The sequence below is a fragment of the Ptiloglossa arizonensis genome, chromosome 3 (genome assembly GCF_051014685.1).
Source record: "Ptiloglossa arizonensis isolate GNS036 chromosome 3, iyPtiAriz1_principal, whole genome shotgun sequence".
In the NCBI taxonomy this organism is placed as follows: domain Eukaryota; kingdom Metazoa; phylum Arthropoda; class Insecta; order Hymenoptera; family Colletidae; genus Ptiloglossa; species Ptiloglossa arizonensis.
In genome coordinates this window covers 14,655,816-14,677,001 of record NC_135050.1, presented here as the reverse complement: position 1 = coordinate 14,677,001, position 21,186 = coordinate 14,655,816, and the positions used below count along the sequence as shown (strand labels likewise).

At 41.5% G+C, this 21,186-nt stretch overlaps 1 long non-coding RNA gene across 1 annotated transcript in view; it reads left to right on the top strand.

Moving 5' to 3' along the window:
- The window catches only part of LOC143145047 (uncharacterized), a 62,417-nt gene that overhangs the window by 35,687 nt on the left and 5,544 nt on the right, over positions 1-21,186 (top strand). The window lies entirely within an intron of this gene.

The window sequence follows — 21,186 nt, the reverse complement described above, 5'->3', positions numbered from 1 at the left end:
AAAAACGCTCCCATCGTTGGCGACCCTGGAATTTACGAGCATCGTGGCCACATGCTGGCTCCTCGTCTCTCTCTTCTTCCTTGCCGCGTGGCCTCGTCTCCTCCGTTGCTTTCCCGTTTGCAAAAATCACCTGCGCGAAACGAACGCGGCCGAACAGCGGCCGTGATACGTAATCAGCCACCAGAATTGCGAATCGTCGTCGTTCTTTTCGGTAGGCGAACAGATACCACGGATTTCGTGGCCGCGTGGTATCACGGTACCTGTACCGGCGCGGAATTATTTTCACGGAAGAACGCGGAAGAATCGCGCGGTTGGCTGTCAGCCATGATAGATAAGAAATTATTTACCACAGATTGCGTCGCGGCGATATCGTTTATTTTTCGTCATTCCTCGCGCATCATTCCTGTTACCGGTTTTTTTCAAACCCGTAGACGCAAGGTTAATTAAAGTACGTAAACAAGCGACGAGGTGGCTCGATGAACGTATCACATACCGGTGAGAAAAGCGACACGGTGCGGAAAACGCCGATTTTTATCGTCTAGAGACGAGAAGGTATTACGATCTTTCGATATCTCGATCGTGCACCGTTCCTCAGATCCGGACGAAAATTACAGAGCCGAAAATTACATCTTGCATAGTAGTCGTCGTCGTCGTTTCGAACGTTGACGATAACGGGCTATCGCGAGATCTAAAAATTTTAATTTTCTCGCGGTTACGTAACTCGATATTTGGTTTTTTAATTCATCGTATCGACCACTGTCCAACATTTTAATTCCCAAAAATACGGTCTTGGGAAGGAATATGTTTCGTTTCGGACGAATTGTGTTTGTATCCTTCGTATTATACAGATATACATAATACGTGGTATCGGCGAGAAGCATTTCGAATTCTACTGTCCGAGAAGAGTATAGTTCTCGTGTTTCCAGTAGTATATACCGTTGTATGATTTTTCGCGCCGTATTATGAATCGGACACTCGCTGGTTCATTATCACGATACACTGCGACGCAGCAATGAAAGTAAAAGTGTTCGCCGTAGGAATCGTTGTACATTCGAACTAGAAAATACTGATCGGTCAAGGTCACCGAGCGGTTATCCCCACCGTAGAATTTCCCTTCTTCCATCTCTCGCTTCTACGCTCCGCCTCACTGCTGCGTTTGGCAGACGACAGGCGCAAATCTGTAGATCCGTGCCTGTCGAGTAGAATACAAGCTATCATGAGCGAATCCATAATCGGTACATAGTCGGTAGTGATTTCGAAAACGGTGTATTTTAGCCAAAGTTTAGAAAATTTTTAAACAATAATTACCGAGGTAGCGGCGATGTTTTCTACGAACGAAATGTAACAGTGTATGGAAGCAAGTATCGGAATGGCCGAGGGTCCGTGGGTGGGTATGTTTCGCGAGTGTGCGGGGTTGAGTGTTCTTAAGGGAGGTCAGTGTGTCGCGAGAGTGGGGTTGGAACGAGAGTCGAAAGAGAATAGCGAGCTGAGCGAGTTCCGAGTGTACGGAGAGCCTTTTTAGGGAGACCAGCGAGAAGAAACTTGTCGTTGAATTTTCTTTCTTTTTGTTCTTGGGTTTTATTTGAAACGCGCTACGTTAATGAAAACTTATGGCCATCGTGGCACGAAACTTTCCCGTTGGCACAGGGGTTATTAAAAATTCCTACTACGTAATTTTCCGACCGATTTACCAACTGTTGTTCGATCGTGTTACACAGCGTGTAATACCGCACCGTAACACGGCGATAGAAAAATATTCATCGTTCGAGTAACGTTACATTATCTTTAGACGTTTTCGTTAGCGTTATCCTGGATATTTACCCCGCGAGAAATGTTCAAGTAATGTAGCGTACCTCTAGAATGCGTATAGGAGATGGAGGAAACTAACCTAAGATCCGACAAATCGATAGCGATGGCCGAGAATGGTTCGAGTTATTGATCATCGTAGCAGGAGATGTACCCTTGGCTCGCAGGTGCACCGACGCGGCGCACTATCGCGAAGCGCAGTGGCGTTACGACCCCTGCAGGACCTTTCATCACTCTTGGTGAAACTGCTATGACATGGATCGTGACGTCGCGTTCCACTTTATTCCATAACATTTACTACACCGTTGGAATCCCATCGTCGTTTCCGAGTTTCGATATTTCGAGAAATATATTTCGTCTTTACGACGAAAGATTATCTTTCGAGAACGAATACGTTCCCACGGATAAATAACAGCGAAAGAAGCCAACAAATTATGATCCGATGATATAATCGTAACGAATTATCATCGAGGAAAATGATCTTTCTCGCGAAATTTTAATATTCCCTGTAGTACGGTCAATGTCACAGTTTATCGTACCACGAGTTACAAGGATCTCTTTGTTAAAAAATATTTTTCGAAAGGAGTACAAATTCTGCTTCGATTTCGCATAAAACGAAACATCGTAGGCAAACACGTACGCGAATATTTTATTTAGTAATTTTCGGGCGTGGAATAGCTTGATTTCGGTGCGCACTATTTGATCGGAATTAAACGCGATATCGAAAAACTGACTTCCAATTGGAACCTAAATATACCTAAGTTCGTTTCAATTTCAGCGCTTTTGTTGCGCTTTATTTCCGTCGCCACTAGAATTCGGCCGCGAAAACCGCACTATCTATTTACATGCAGCCACGAATAGCGCGCTGCGGTGTGCGCAAAATGAAAAATGCAACAGCTTGGCAGGATGTGACGACAAACATTTGGCGCACCTGTATAGCAACTCCTGCGCGAGCATATGCGTATAAGAATACGCTATTGTTAACAGACAGATCTTTGAACTTTGACAGCTCCGGGTATTACTGTCGGCGCGACGAGTACACCAGAAACTGGTCTAAGTACGAATTTGATAATTGCCGCTAACGAGATTGGTTCTGAAAATATTGCAGAATCGACATTAACCGGAGACCACGAATCTTTTATTTCACGAATCATTTCGTTCGAACGATTTAAAAATTTTAAACGACATTCACACGCGACATTTACTAATCTTAACGAATGTTTACAATATTTGAATATTTATTTACGATTTCAGCGATTCTATTCACGAAGAGATCAATCACAATTTAAGATAGAGAAATTTTATCTGAAAATTGCAATAAATCGCACGAATTTCTTTCTAACCGGTGCTACCTCTCTTGGAAATTATCAACTCCAATCTGGAGAATATGTAACTATTGGGTTGTTCGGAAAGTCATTTCGTTTTTTTTCTTTTCGGTGAAAATGAAACACGATTTTTTTAAAGTATATAAACATTTTATTAAATATTACACATTCTCCATTTTGGAAAATAATATGACTTTCCGAACAACCCAATAACAACCCTACAAAGCTAGACACTATTTTCGAGTCACTGTTATTTCGTTCGAATTCTAGTTACGAACGCGTTCGCGGGAGAATCGAGTCGACGATATTGGATTATCTATTAATTTGAAAAAGGAGACCACCCAACCAGAAGTACAAAGAAATCGAGCGTATCGTGAGAATCGTGCGATTATGGTAATCTCAAGGTACGCAGGTTACTCTCTCGTTATTGTATTGTTAGTTCCTCGGCCAAGTATCGTTATCGTGTATCGTACGATATTTCATGACAAATCTTGTTTGACGAGTGTCCACCCTCGTATGGACATCTATTCCTGACAGTTTCTCTCTCTCTCTCTCTCTCTCTCTCTCTCTCTCTCTCTCTCTCTCTCCCCCTGTCTCTCTCCTTGATCTCTCAATGTTCGTAACTTCCTCCGTCAGCTTCGCGTCACGTTGTGCAATAATAATATTCCATTGCCAATTATACGTACTCTCTGACGCACGCTGCGCGCAAGCCACGATCCACCATGGACGTATATTACATTTGGACATTTCTAGACAAGTTCTATTACACGTTTGACGTGGCTGGACGGAGAAATAATTTCAGAAACCAGGTGCGGTCCGTTGTTGTCTTTACTCGCGTGACATCTCTCCCGCAATGATGGTAATTTCGGTTCGACGAAGAGAACGAATCGAGAGCGAGGTGAGTCTCATTTAATAGGAAACTAATGAGACGACGACTTTGTATTACAATTTTCGTCCCGAATAGAGAGTCAAATTCGGGAAACACGATCGATCTTTCGGAGGCAATGGGGCTGCGAATAGAAAGTAATATCGAAGTTGGATTCCATATTTGGTACGAAGATTTCGCCAAATACTTCTTTTTTAAATTTTTCTATTCGTTTGTTACGTTTCCAAAAATTTACCATATATTCCTCGGGAACGAACGTACACCGTATAAAGTACAATTGGTGGATCTTTTATTCGAACTAGATAAGAAATATTTGTGTAGAAATTAAGCATCGAGTAACAATTCTACGATATTAAATCTACGCTAATTCGTAGAGACTCGTGTCGTGTTTTATTCCTTGAATTTGGTCGATTCTCGATAAACTGACGTTTACCTTCGAGCAGTACATAAGAAGACTCGTGTTAAATGAAAAGTTAAATGTCTCATTCTTTAAAATGATAAATACCATGACTATAGATTACCTATTAACTTGGAGAAATTTCTGTTTGCCCTTTGCTCTCTTCTCGTTCGCGTACCAGTGAGCCTGCATAGGCATCCCTCGGTGCGTGCAAGTGGATGCACGTGTATTTACGTTTAATGGGAAACCATGGATCTAATAGAATAATTCTTGCCCAAGCACAACTTTAATTAGAATGGTTTAATGCACGGCTCGTTGGATTACGAGAATTAATCAAAAGCGAGATGTAAGTGTTTGTCAGGTTCGGTTAATGTCGCGCGAGTCATTAGAAATTTCGTGTCGTAAGTAAGTATTCAATGCGCTTGCCATTACTGAACATCGTTTCATCAGCCCTGTACTACACGGCATACTTCTATGCGCAGAAAAAATCAAATGCAACAACGATCGTAACCTGCACGCGATGATTCTTACATTGTTCATTATACTATAATACGTTGCAAATAACTCCTGTAATTACCCGTGAAAATGACCCATTTGGTCGTTACGTTTAATGTATGCACGTGTTGTCAGCAATTCGACAAATGGTCCGGGCCTCTTGATTTATGGTACCTGCGTACGGAAAATAATTTTCATTTTTAACGGAAGTGTCGGTGATCGAAATTGACGGTGAAATTTTAAAAGCCATCGAACAATATTTTTACCGAATTACAAGTTTCGTTGAAATTTGTACACGTTGAGAGTAGGTACGTTTTTCGCGTACAAAATTATCGAAAGGGATAGTTGAACGTTTTTATCACGCACACGTGGAAATATACATATATTTATAAAATGTAGTTGTAAAATCCAACTTCGGATACATTTTTTTAACACGTTGACCATCGTAAATTTTGCCGACACGTAAAATTTCCATGGACCCGTATATATAGGCGACAGCTGCAAAGGCTCATTACGCATAATCGAAGCAACTATTTAAAAAGATGTCTAACGGAATCTAGTTACGTTTCGTAAAATGTTATGAAAATAATAGAAATTTATTATCATAAAAATCTTACAAAGAAATTACTTTGACGTACAGTTTTAAAACAAGGTTGTGCAATGTATTATTTACTGTTTTACATTTCTTCTTGTCTCTAACCTGTCCAGGGAACACGCTTTATTTTTATAGCACAGTGTACAGACACGTCTGATGCCTTTACCACGAGTATTTCTTCCGACTGCAATATTGTAGCGACTACGTTGTAAATCAGGGCAAGGTTTTCTTATACATGCAGACAGCCCTAATAATTGCATAGTCAATAATTCTCGGAACGGTGTAATTTTTATGTTCTTTTTCAATATTGAATTACACGCCAGCGAAGCATTTACAAAACCAACGCCACGACACGATGACGATATACGTTGATAAAATTTTGAGAATTTTCATCCGGGATTTTCGATTCTTTACTTTTAGAAATTTTAGAAATTTATCGTATAATGACTAAAAACTATAAATTTCGATTTTTCTTAAATTTTTGAACTACGGACAATGCGTTGAATTAAAAACATAAAAATGTATCAATAAAGCGATGTATTTACTGTCAAAGAGGACAGATGATCAGATTTAAGGATAAATATCCGCATTAGAACTACCGAATAATGAAATCGAAAATTTTACGAACAAAAGATCGGAATTTGACGTCGAGATTCATCTTTCCCTCGCGTTATATTTTAACGCAGCTTCGTTAACGTTACAGTAATGCCGGTTGATGGTTGCAGTCATCTTCTATTAAACACTATATTCATCTGGAAACAGTGACATTCGAAGGTTATGTACCTGAAATAATTTTCTCGAACGAGTACGGACAACCTTCTGCAATGTGCAATAAGAAAGAAAACGGTTGCACTAGTATTGAAATAAGAATGCCGCGAAGTTTCTCGCGTCGGTAAATAACTTCATTTGTGCGTGTTATTTTATTTCGAAGTAACGAATATGATCGTAAACAACGCCTCGTCGGTAATAAGGACGATACGAATAACGATACGTATCTACATTCGAAAGAGCTTCCTCCGTGAAACGTTGCAGCAGTCGTATCGTATTCGCTCACGTAGAAATTGCAACTTCGTTTTCGCGTTAATGGGGATAATTTGATCCTACGTTTCTCAAGCGACACTTGTTTCCACTTGGAAAAGTACGTCTGGAAGTTCTCGATTAGCAACAGCATGCACGAGCTACACGGAAAGCGTCAAATGCGAATTCTCGTATTACGACGAGATTTACGTACGCAGGTGTTGCCGTTGATTTGTTTGTTCGACGCCTGAGCTAATTAAAAATTAGTTGGTTCTCAAGAGACGTACGTAAGAGAGAAGTTAGATTTAACGTTTCAACGTACACGACGGTATTTCGTTCGTAAACACGGTATCGTGTACACGATACAGACCAACGAAGCGAAAACAGTAATTTGTAACAGTTTATGTTTAATTCGATCATTTATTAATTCGACGAGTGTGTTTACAATTTGTCTGTTGGAAAACGATTCTCAATTTCGTTCCAGTACCGATCGACCGATGTTTAATGGTGTTCGCGTAACGAAATAAACACTTTGTATTCGGATTAATTCGTTACCGATTCGCAAAATAAAACAACGCACATATTGGATTCCCGATTCCTATATAACATAAACGAACGAAGGAAATTGTACAAAATATCTAGAATAACTTTAAAATCTCGGACGAGGATGACTTCGTAAGCTGTTCGAATCATTTTCGTACGTTTACTAGGTGTCAATTGTTACCAAACGATTCGAAGAAAAATCGTTCGAAGTACATTGGATGATCTAAAAGACTTTCGCAATACGAAACTAATACAAGCCAGAATATTATCCGATCTCTCGATACGAAGAGACAGTAGAACGAGGACAAAATTAGCTAATTGACCCAGTGTCGAAACTATGGATTTAATACCAATTTACGTATATCGAACATTTTTGGACGATTCGCGTTAAATTGAAACCTTGTACTTTAAGTGGAAAGGGTAAATGAACACTCTCCTTTTGCGCATTCAACGTGCCTGTTTTCACCTCGAAGCGGTTTTTAAAAGATTTACATTGAATTGAAACCTTGCCTCTACTTGAAGTAAAAGCAGAAAAATGGACACTTTGCGCGTTTGTTCCCACCTTGGAAATCTTACGGACCGTAGCCATAACTTGCAGAAAGAAACGAGGTCGTGGGATTCGGACTAAAGTAACCATAAAATAGCATCGTCAAAGAACCAACGAGTCCGCGGGTACGGCTGGTCGGAGAAAAGACTCGAGAGGGAACGTTCTCCCACCGCGGGGGTCTTTTAAATTGCCAGGCTATACAATTGCTAATGATGGTCGCGAGGAACGATGTAAACAGGAGAATTAACGAGTGCAGGTTACTGTATGCATTTCGTATTCTTCATTAGGGGTTGTGGCTCTTTCACGGCTCCGTGAAAGTCAGTTCCGATTCAGGTCCCGTCGACGTTTCGCGTCTTTCAATAAACGACTCGACTGCCTTAATTTTCTCCAATGTAACGCTTCCGAGATGCTCATGGCACAATATAGAAGCACGACACGCGAGTGTCGATGTAAATACGTACCATTGAAACTGTTCAGCAACGAATGCAAAAAATGTAACTTGAAACGAGACACGAAGCGAAACTGAACGGAGAAGCGGACACCATACGACGACCTAGCTTATCTGCTCACGGAGGGAACAAATCGTAATTATCATCTTTTTCATTGCGTACACCTGCCCGATCTCCTTATTCAGCGGAGCATCAATTATTAACGGAAAGAAGCGGACAGGGAACTGCCAAGGGACGGATGAAGCGTTCGGGGAAGACTCATGATCGATAAAGACCACACTCCTCGCTGTAAAACGTGTCTCCTGACCTCGATCAATATCACAGTCAACGTAACGCGAATTTAAAAACAATTCCACCGAGAGAAAACCAGAGTTTCGAACGTTTACGATCGAACCGAACGCCTAGAGTCGCTTGCGACACCTGTGAAAATTGATATGTTTTTCGCGGGAAACGAAACATCTCTTTCCATTAGTTGGAAATTACATCGTTCAATGTCCATTCGAAGAAGTCTGTTCCTTCGAGTTTCGTTCGAGCATTATACAGGGATGTCTTATTTCCATATATAAATACATCGTAGGATTATTATCCGTCCACGAGAAGAAGGTACAACGTGTTTACATCTCCGCTCCGCCCATAGTCCGATCGCAAACAAGGATCTAATAAACAATTATTACTTCGCATGTTTTAAAACACAAAGATACATGCCTTTACTCCGAATCTCGATCAAAATTAATTTTTATAGGCAAATTAATAATTTACAATATATAAAAAAGATTAATATTTGGAATATGCATTAATGTTAATAATAATCACGATCGGGAACAAACATTCACTAAAACTGTTCGCTTTCGCAGATTTCGCAATATATGGTGTTTATTTGTCATAATTATTAACAACCGTCGTAGGATCATACTTTAAACAATTATTAACAATGTCCTAGTATAAATAATGGCTCAAAATATCAATTTGATGAAATATTCGGTTAAATCGAATAAAGGCAATCGAAGTAACTGTAAATCACCTTATCGGGGGGTATGTATAGAGGTGCCTCCGAGGTGGACGGATCTGTCTCTCTGGAGTACCTGGATATTCCGTGGATTAGTGTAGAGCCCAATTGATTCTGTGGTGAGTAGTTACGACCACTGTTGACTACTGTTGACCACTGGTGACCACTGGTGACCACTGGTGACCACTGGTGACCACTGGTGACCACTGCTGGCCACTGCTGACCAGTAGTGACCAGTAGTGACCAGTAGTGACCAGTAATGACCAGTATTGACCAGTACTGACCAGTGCTGACCAGTATTGACCAGTAGTAACCAGTAGTGACCAATAACGCTGACCATTGCTGACCAATGCTGACCACTACCTTTTTGGGTACCTGGACCCTCCACGGACTACCATGGATGCCGTTTGACCTCTTGGTAACCGGTGCTGACCGCTGATAAGCGGTGGTGAGTACTGAAGACCATTCTCTAATATTTTTCCCAATTTCTTTGTTTGTTCCATTTATTTGTACTTTATCAATTTCGATAAAAAGTACAGACTAATTTGAAAACACGTACATTATTTTGTATTGTAGAAATTATTTTTAAAACTCTGCAATCCTACGTAGAAAGAGATTTGATTTCGTTCGTAAAACCATCGGTTACTCCGAAGTGAAATGAGTTTTAGTAACCATCCTCGTATCTCGTTTATCTCACAAAATCGTTCGAACTTTTGTCTCGGACATTTTCTCGTTTTCCCAACGACGAAAGGGATCAAAATCGGGATTCGATTTAACTTGTATATTCTCGAGAGAAAAATTACCAAAAATTTGCTCGACCAGCACACGTAACTTCGGAGACTCGTCTTCTTTTTTCGAGTTTCGTATTTCGTGTACGAGTTGCGCATAGAAGATAATATTCTGAAATCGATTCGAAGTACGTCCGTTATTGTCAAACGTTAATACTCCGAATCGTTATCGAATTTCACGATTTCGATCGTCGTTATCGACATACGCGGCCCACGAAGAATCGAAGTGATTTATTCAACGGCGATCGGTAGCTACGAACTTTAAAAAATGCTTTCTCTTCTTCTTCCTCGTCGTAATCTTTTTCGTTATTAAGTTTACGTAGTTACGGCATCGTTGGCACGGCTGTCTTTGTCTCGTCTATTCACGTTCCTTTAACCGACTGACGCCGACGGCCTTTGATTTTTAAGAAACGCGTTGCTCGCCAAGAGATAAGGAATTTTCCGTCGTTATATCGTAGATCCGCGGCGCTCTCTCGTTGCTTCAGCCGCGTAATATCGTCTCGTACGCGGCAAGTCACGAGGAACGTTTCCGCGAGCGCTGATAATGCTTTTCGAATCTTTCGAACGACCGAATTCGTCGAAGAGATTCCCACGTTGGAAACCTGCCGTCTGTCGTTACCATTTTTCTCGTAACGTCGTCTCGGTTAACAAGGACGGGACGCGAACCCCGTATCAACGATTTATGGGAACGATGTTTAATCAACCTTCTACGCAGGCTCGGTTATCGTCGTATTTTACCAACATTCGAACCGATTCTGCTTTCCATTAGCGTAAAAGCTTTCGTTTTCATCGTCGAAAAATTTGAACGCGTTATGTTTGACATCGTGTCCGCGCATGACTCAGCGTTAAGCGAGTTTCGTACAGATGAAAATAAATGCAAATCCGAGTTAGGTTCGGTGTACACGGTGGAGATCTTCTCGTTAATTCTCGAGTGGAAGTTCCAAGGATTAAGATATTTACTTAATTAAATTTTACATAACCAGAATGTTCAACTTTGTTGAACATAGGAGGTACTTGAGTAGTATATGAGATATTTAGCGATTACCTTAATTTTGTATGTTCCCAAAGCTTTGAAGTCTCTTCTCCCGGAACATACCGAATACCGTTTTGAACAATCCGAGCGAAAAATTATTCGAAACTACGATACGGCTACACGTTGAAGTCAATCGTTGCACAACTTCGTCTAAAAAGATTCAAAGCGAGTCGTTCGGTTAACGATTCGTTAAACGGTTTAACGCGTTCGAAGTTTTCGCGGTTCGAAGTCACCGAGAAAGTTGTGCCTTTCTTCGAATGATCGTCGATCGGGAAGTCCACTCGCGTATCTTCGGCGGTTAGCCGCGGAAACGCAAAGCTTGTTCCCAAGTTCAGGACGAAGAACACGACAGTTATGCCAGATACGTACATACGTATCGGGCGCGGCGTTGGAATGTAATTAAGAGAGTAGGCGAATCGTGTGTGCGCTATTGTGTGTCAATTACATTTTGAGCAGCTATTCGTACGACTTCCGGCTGGCTTAATTGTCTCGTTGTTCGTTTGGTTATCGTCTGTATTTAGGTTACGTGCGCGACGCTTCGTTCGGTACGAAGGTCAATAATACAACACCGGGAAAATGTTTTTTATTCGAACATCGAGTACGAGATCGATCATTGGTCACCATTGAAGTTATCGTGTCCTGGTGAGAACTCGACTATCGTTCGTTCGTGTTCAATTTTCATTCTACGGTCGAAGAAATAGTTGCACGACGCGCTACAAACTACAAATCGGGACTGGCTAATCATCCTGACACATTAACCGACAACTTTTTTATTCGATCTATTTTGAGAATATTAATTAGAAAGCTATTGGGTTGTTCGAAAAGTCATGTCGTTTTTTTTTTTTTTTTTTTTTTGGTGAAATGGAACACGATTCTTTTTAGAGCGTATAAACATTTATACACTCGTGTTTCAAAAATGACGAAACGACTTTCCGAACAACCCAATGTATGTCTGTAGATCAGATATGTGACCATAGCACCTACGCGTTATTAAGAAATATTTAAACGATACTGAAATTTGTCAAATGTAGAACAACATTTGTTCAACAACATTGAAAGAGTCACAGTGTCGGTGACATTTTTCCCCAGACTTTCGTGCTTGTACCCCGCGACAAGCAGAGAAATAAAATTCCTTCTACCGGTTCTCTGGCTCTTGATTTTCGAGCGACCACTGCTTCGGTTTTACGTTGTAAATATTCGCGATAGCGCGGTGTCAACGCGACCGACGAATCGCGTAGACTTGTGGGAAATTGTCAGCTGTTTCGAAGCGAAAAAGACACACCGTCTTCCATTTCACGACGTTTCTACAGCTTGATCGCGACAGATCGATCCCATGACTCGTCGTTTCGCAATTTTTTCTAGTTATCGTCTCTGGATCGTAAAAAGAGGGTACACGAGAGTATATAGTAATTTCGTTACGCGCGTAAACTGTATTCGATAAACTGGAATATAAATTTTTCCCTATTTTTTACGCCATAATTCGATCGAGTGGAGCATTCCGAACTAAAAGGACGATCTTCGACTCGTCGTTGAGCTTTTTGAACAAATTTTCGAGAAACGAAGGAAAAATATCACGGTAATTTTGTTAGCTTTAAGGTGAATTAAAACTTGTACGTTTTTACCCTTTTGAATTGTTTGCGTTCGGTACATTAATTAGTTTCCAGCCCCTGTATTAATTTAATTACAGTATCCGTTTAAACGAAACTTTTTTCCGGTCGTGATACGATATTGAAGTATACACGTAAGATTAATTTTAACACGGTAGAATTCTAGAACCAACTTAGTAAAAATAGCGTCGGGGCTAAAATTCTTCGAATTGCATAATTGTCCCTTGTGCATTTTATTCGTCGTACCTAGCCTCTTTGGACTACCATTCTTTTTTTTTAATTCATGTTTAACGTCGCATCGAGCTTCAGATCATTAGCGACGACTTGGTGTTATTTTTATTTTTTCCGAACGGTTATATTTTATCGTAGATGTTAATTTTCTTTGGATAATTTAAAATATTTTCTACATTCGAATAGTAGATGGTCGATTGATATAATTTGGTTATAAACATTACACGTTGATTCTAGTCTTTCCAATATGTATTCGTATGTGAGTTTTGTGTCCTATTTTATCAGTAGACTGCCATTTGTTTGGATCGCTTGAACATTATTTGGTCGATACCCGTTTCAAAACGCTAGAAGAGATCGATGAAAGCATTTCGTTTATTCGATTTCGTTAATTCGAAACCGCTATATTTTTTCCAAGAGAATATTTACCAATTGAGAAATATATAGAAATGCGTAAAGGTTGACGGAGAGTATTTCGAAGATGGAAGTATTATTGAATCACTTACAAACGAATGTTAAATTTATTTTAAAGAGGCCGAGAATTAATTTGTACAGCCAATAGAGAATATGCGATATCCTGGCTGTGACCAAAGTGCATAATACATACGATGCGTTCCTCGAATCCGTGCAATTTTTCCGCGCAATAATTTTTCATTCAACGCGTGTAATTTATAAATTGTTTCAGACGAGCGTGTTAGACGGCCTGCATATTTACCAGTAAGCGCAGACAGACACGCTAGGTTCATATTTTTGCTGCAACAATTTTACAATTTCAACTCACGTTTCGCGCTACGTTCGTAGGAGGAGCCCTCTGTTTTTGTCGAATTCGTGCACCGACTTGTTTTTCTTTTACTTCCCCCTCGTTTTAACGTTCATATATCAGTATTAATTCAATATTTATACTACGGAGAACTGTTGCTACCGAGCACGCGGTGTTTCGTTAAATTAATGCGCAACAAAAGCGGACAATAAAAACTGTCGAAAAATGATAACACGGAGCTTTGTTATTGCGCGCAAGGCAGGAAACTACAATGTTTTCGTAGCTAACCGGTTCAATGGATTAAGCGCTTTCGAATATCTTTATTCTCCGGCGTATTATGCGTTTCGTAGCGGAATACATTATGCAAAGCGACGCGTGCACCCGAGCTCGTAAAAATCTGTCCTGTCCTGCTGCTGGAAAATTCAACGACCAAAAGCAAAGAAATTGCATTGCGTCGGTAGTCGCGAATCGACGCGATTAACGCGCGGCACGATGGTTTTTAGAAATTAGGAAAGCGACGGCTGGTTCGGTTAGGCGATAAATTAGGTCAATCGTTCGTTTCGAACACGTGTCGTTCGTGCTCGAAATGTACCAACCGGGAATATCAAATGTACGCTACGATTTCGCGTCCGTATCGGGCACAAATGTGGGAAATGTGAACAGAAATATTTTACATCGGTCGATAAGTGGCCTTTTAAATAATTACGGTTCGAGTTTGCAATATTAATTATCACGCGAGACATGTGCTATCAGTTATCGTGCGAAGAAAAATTTTTCACAGTAATGTTTATCGCAGAGTTCCTCGCGAAAGAATTAATTTAATTCGATCTAATATTTCCTGTAAATAAACGGTATACTTGAAATATTTCTCTGATACGCTAGCCCGTACAGTAATTACGAATACGAATTTCTAGAGAATTATAATCCGTTGGATCGTACCTGGTCAGAGACACGACGCGTCGTTGATATTTATGAAAATTGGACAGATTTTATCGAGAATTATTATCCAAAGGTCGGTCTGTTACTTCATAATCGATGTAAGAAAGATTTCAATGTCGCGATTTTAAGATAAAAATTCTCTGGCTCGAGGGAACGTACAGGTACCGTTAATTACTTCTAACGCAAATTACTATATTAACATAGAGATTAAGTTTCGTAATCTTCGGTTTGACACTGTTTTCGTTGAAGAAATACGAGCGATTTCCTTGTTTTTCTCGTTCTAACGGATGAAATGACACATTCCACGAGCTGGAATTTACACTCAAATATTTTCATTTCAGAGTCTAGACGCACGACCGTATTTACAGCGTTGACAAACTATTCGAGTCGACTCGAGATTGAATGCATCGCGGTGCACTAGACGCAAGCATGCACCGTGTTAAACTGCAATAAAAAGCGTTTCCCGCCGATAACAACGGCGACACTGATATATAATTTCTCGTCTTTTACCAATACTGTTACGTAGGAAAAGCTCGTTCGAACTGGTAATCGTTACCAACCGTTGCAAAATAGTCGATTCGATTTAACAAAGTTTCTTTAAAGGAAACTCGTAACTATGAATCAGCTTTATTCGAGCGCGCGAATTTTCTCAAAAATGTTCACATTCGAGACAGTGTACATTTTACTGTACACCGTTCCACGAATTATTTTTAAGACGCTCTGAATGTGTCGTTCTTCGCGAATCGAAGAAAAATTTAATATTCTCTGAACGAAAACCCGTCGAAAAAAGAATATAACAGACCCGAACTGTTGAAAAACCTCGTTAAACGATTAACGAAACCGTCAGGGAAAAAGCGATACGGCGACGAGGTTTTTGCAAACGTCAATTGCTTTCTTGTAACTACTCCGAGGTCGAATGATTTTTCTTCATTTTCTCGGCGACTTTTCTTTCACCGGTTCTATTAGTCCAATGGTCTTCAGGGAGCTAGTATCCCGATGCCTGAAATCGAGGCAACAGAAATCGCTACTCGCTCGTTCGGAGCAAGCATTTTACCGCATAGTTTCTGATCGAGTGCGTAAATTTTCGGCGAAGCAACGCGAGAAACTCGGTTTCCCGAGCCAGAAACTGGTTTCCCCGATGCAGTGTCGTTACCGCCACGATTGCATCGCGAACTTATCTCTCGCGGATAAAAATGCCTCTACTCGCGACTTACGAGCAATTATTTACACATCGAGATATTCTGTTTTTTCAATTATATTTAATTACAATCACTTCGACCGTCGATGATTATTAACGACGATAGAACCGATCGAATAGCACACTCGTTAATACCGATACGTATCGATACACGAGCATCGGTGTTGGTAAGAAGTACTTCTTGACAATTTTTGTAGTATCGTCACCGTTCAAATATCGAGTATCATCGAGACTTGAACGAGTCGACGATACAGGTAGTCCGATATCGGAGTTGTGACTTCATTTTCGAAGAAATCGTTATCCAGAGTACGATCGTTCGAGTACTTTTAATTATTTCTCACGTTGCGTGTTTACGCGATTTTTCAAACCTACATATATTGTTGTACGTAACACTCGTTCGAATTTCATGTTACGCCTTTACCGAGAAGAAAACGAAGCCGATTCGGTGTCGAGACAGCGTGGAAAATAATTATTTCGAATAATTGCTACGAAGTTAAAAACGAAATAGAAATGTAAATGTATTAGGTTGTTCGGAAAGTCATTTCGTTTTCCAAAATGGAAACGATAATTTAATAAAATGTTTATACATTCTGAAAAGATCGTGTTTCATTTTCACCGAAACAAAAAACAAAATGACTTTCCGAACAACTCAATACGAATAGCAATCAATTTCATATTATTTATATATGTATCATTATTTACATACGTATTACGTATATTGGTCACTTTTTTTGTTCAAATTTGTACAAAATTGAGGAATTCAACGCATCGATGATATTGTCACCGTGGCAATATAGTAGTAACGATAACGTCCGACGATTTATCACCATTCGGGAGAAACACGCGCACGTCGGGGAAAGTACGCTCGAAGAAGAAGCGGAAACGTCGCGCGACGAAAGTTAGGGTCGCCGTGAAATTCCTAAGGCGTCCTTGAGCACCGGTTTCCTACCCGTCAAGGTGAACGGATACGTATCGAAAGCAATCGTAATCGTCATTGAAACAAAACGCTGTTGCCAGTCCCTATCGATTCCGAGTGAATGCACAATGATTCATTTATGAGAAACGCATGAATAAGCGATTATGTGTGAAATCGGTCACTTATTTACCGAAAGTGGCAGCCAGGAATGTGAAAGAATCGTGAAATGCGAAGAAAAGGGAACGGGATTTTCTCGATTGAATTCAAGGACGTTGGTAATACTCGTCGAGAGCGAACAAGTTGCATCGGTAACTGCATAAAATTTCAAATGCACGCAACGCGTGTGCAAAAATTTGAAATTCTCCAGACTCGTGGTTCGTTGAATTTTTCGAAACATTTTCACCGTACGAGAAACAGTTTCGTTCGAGTCTCGTGGTGCGGTATAACATTTACATCGAGAGCATTTCGAAAATATCGGTGACGTTCCTTCTTCGAGGTCGTTTCGATCGTGAATTTTTCCATTAATGAAACTTTCGTTCGTCTTGGAAGAATCGTCGCGAATTGTCCAGCTCTCGCTCTTCAAATTTCGCGGCTTCATTTTTCGTATTGATTTCGACGTTCGATCGTACGAGGAAATACACTTCGTTGGGAAATCGATTCGAAACGCACCACGATTGCACCATCGTTTTCTCGCACGAACATCGAATGTCACGGATATCACGGAACGCAGAAGTCTTTCGATAAATTGTTGAATGTATTTTTTACGGATATATTTAACGACGTAATCGTCTCTAAGATTTTATAGGCTCGTTCGAGGTATTCGGGTATCCGTTGCCGGAAATACGGATACGGGCGGAGGATTCTGGGAATCCGTGGAATCCTTCCTGTGATCGTTCACTTGCGCGAATTCCAGGTACGCACACGTGCACACCTTGACTCTGCCCGGTGAATAGAAACCCGCCCTTCGGGAGCCCGTGAGACTCCAGTTATCGAGCTCAGGATCGAATTTGAATAAGTATTCGCCGGAACGCCGCGATGGAAGCAGTCTCACGTGAAAGGCTGAGGATTTTTCAGGCTACGATATCCGACGTTCACCTCGCAGACATCGATGTTCTTACGCGTAATGCGATTCTCGGTCGCGACGTTCCTCGTCTTACTTGTACACGTTCGAGTCTACATTTTCCGCAATTGCGGGAACAAGTACCGGAAAAGCTTTCGATAACTCCCCATCGAACGTTGCACCACCGAGGATAGATAAAAGTAGCAATGATTTTCATTTTCATCGTACCTTGGGTAAATACGAAGAAACGGTCGAGCGACCCTGTGCCAACGATCAGGAATTCGTTGAACGTGTTAGAGACGATCACGAACTACAAATGCACGAATGTCGATCGACCCGAATTCGGTGAGAACGATTCAGAAATCCTCTATGGAACACGATCGCGCAACCGTGGAATTCAATGGTGACGATTCCATACTCGTGATAATCGATTGGCGCGATTTCGGAATCGCGAGATTCGATGTAGACGGAGACAACTCGATCCAGGCAACTCTGGACTCGTAGGTTTTCGTGAGACCGAGCAAACGGGACTCGATAGAGATAACATTGAAAGTCGTAGGAAGTTGGTACGGTTTACTTGCGAATTCGTGAGACCTAATATAGTAACCTTGGCCTTGTGAGATCCAACGTAAGACACGTCGGATACTTGTGGGAGTTGCACCGGATAACCCGAAAACGTGTTACAGGACACGTGGTGTCTGGTTCGGGCATCTTCTGATTCACGGCACGAGATACGAAAGATCTCCAACTCGTGGAATTTTATACAGATTATCCAAAAATTGACGATACACGCTCGTACACTCGTCTAGGAACTCGTAGCACTTGTAGTCCTTTAACCCTTTGAACTCGAGAGGAGATACTCAGTCGTCACCCAATTTCCGTATACTTTCTCCGAGTTGGCAAAATTTCGTGGCTTGTAGTAATTCGAATTGGAATTTAAATACCGTACACTCGTAAGATGTAAACGTACAGGTACGTGAAATATCGTAATAAAAATATTTCTTTCCAGATTACTTGTGCTATTTAAAGGATCTCTGGTAGCAAGAGTGCTTCGTGTCCAAAGAGTTAATTTCTGAAACGGGATACAGAAATCTCCGGACACGTGAGATCCGATGTAGATTACATCGGAGACGCAAGACCGGGTAGAAGTCAAAAGTACGTAAGGAATCTCGTAAAGTTTCAAAGATCTCGAGTCTCGATGTCTCGGAGGTTCCTACGGTTTCGAAGGTTTCTGGCTACCTTGGGTTCGGAGGACTCGATACGTCGAGAGTAACGAGTTCAGGACTGCCTGGGTCCGATGTCGCGAAATCAGGGATATCTTGTATATCGGGTACGACGACTCTGGAATAGCCTGGATCGGGTACCAAGACTCCCAGTGTTGGTTGTTGTCGGGTATTTGTCCGAGTCTCGGGTATCGGGTCTCACGGTTGTCCCCGTCCGGTCCTGTGTGTGGGTAATCTTAGGTATCGGGTCCTAGGAATCCGGTGATCGTCGCTGCTGGGTTCTGCGAATCTGAAATTGTCGTAACAGGGATCTCACGAGTCGAAGGTTAGCGACACCGGCTCCCACGAGTCTGTGCGTCATGTTCGTCGTGTCCGCGGTCATCTACACCGTATCCCCGAGATTTTATGCCAGCCATGGAAGACGTACCGCACACGTGCTGGCTGCGTTATCGGTGTAAGTACCTCGAGTGTCTTTCGTATCGCTCGTTGCAACTTGTACGTGTCGTTTTACATCGAATCGCTCGAGATAAAGCGTCACGGTCGTCGTTAAGGTTTTTTCTTTTCTTTTTCTTTCTTTTCCCTCCCTTTTTAAATTCGCCACGTTAATCGATGCAATCTCGGAGATCCATTTTTCGAAATCCAGGCTCGCACGGGCGTTTTCAATCTGAAACGATCGCGCGCCAATACGACAAATTGCTCCCCGACGTGTCCACCGTTTTCGTTTTAATATTTCATCGTTAAGCAATGACGATAATCCGCTTGTCGAGACTTACGATGAATATTCATGTACCCCGATAACGAGCAATATAACGCACAGTAACGTTTTGCACGCGAATTTCGTTCGATTCGAACAAGGGGAACGTGACCCTCATCGATTTCAATAAAAGTTTGCAAGCTAGTAGCTTTACGTTGTCGGGTTCTCGTCGACAAGTGATACTTCGGATGTTAGGCTTTCGTATACATATATTCGCTGATTATATCGGGTCGTTCGGAAAGTCATTTCGCTTTTTTTTTTTTTTGGTGAAAATGAAACACGATTCTTTTAGAACGTATAAACATTTTATTAAATAAATATATTCTCCATTTTGGAAAACGAAATCACTTTCCGAACAACCCATATTTCTACCACTTTATTGCAACTAGGTACGCACCTAAGTGTTTAGATTAAAGGATATTCTTTCAGAATGATGTCACACAAGTCTCGTACGCACGATGCTCGTCCTTACGCATCTACGCGTATCGTGGACGTACTAAATCGAGATATCACCGATTTACAGTCGATCGTATCTAAATATTTCTTTTCGATCGTTCACTTCTGTGCGTTATTCGCGTCTCTTTAAAATTCGATTTGTTTCTATACGTATCGATGATGTTTGTACGTTCGCTTCGAAATGCTCCTAAGCACCCACTGCGAAACAAGATTTCGGATTTTTCGATCCTCGATGGTCATTGAAGACTGTACCTTAATTTATCTCTAGGTCCAGGCGTCTACCGGAAACTTGGCCGAGCGTATCTTCGCCGAACTTAACGAAGCGGTGGTTCGTCACAAGGCGATAAGAATGTGCAATTAAGACCGTGTGGCAAAAGGAAGCTCTTATCGGAGCACGTATCCCCAGTCGCTGTTCTCGATCCATAACATTTGTCACGACTAGTAATATCCTTCGTGGGGGCGATATGCAAAACGTTAACCCACATTCGGTGACGTGTAAATATTTATCGGAGGAGGGCCCCGTTTCGCGAAGCTAACGTAGCGAAGTCCCGGGCAAATAAGCCGCATTGAATGGACAATTCGTGTCAGTCAGTCGCGTTCTTCGGTCGTTGTTGCCTCGTCAAACGGAACCTTATTTTAGCCAGACGAACGAAAGTGGTAGCTTCGCTCCGTCGGTTTACGCACGCGAGAGCAACAGCGAGAGCGGAGCGTGTAGCGAACGCACGTTGACGTCACACGGATCGCACGAATTTGTGCGAATGCAAATAAACCCGAAGCAAGTAAAACGATGTTCGTGTTACTTTCGAACGTGGCTCGAGACAGCGAAGGATGTTCCGTTCGCGTCTGTAAATACCAAAGTTGAAAGATATATTTCTTTGTTATCGTTGTTTTATCTTTCGCTGATAAAGTGTAACTTCGCCGGAGACACATACGTAAATCGAAACTCGCCGGTTTCCCGCGTGCCGGATCACGAGTAACGAGTAACGAGTTTCGAGGTTTCGTCGACGGTGGATCACGTCGGTGGATTTCTTTCTTGGCCCGTTCCCCTCTTTCAAGTACCATGTGGCGAGACCACGCGAAATTCAACTACTCGAACACTCGGCCGTATCCCTTTGTATACCCGAGACATAAATATTCGAAAATTATGGCAGCCCGGGA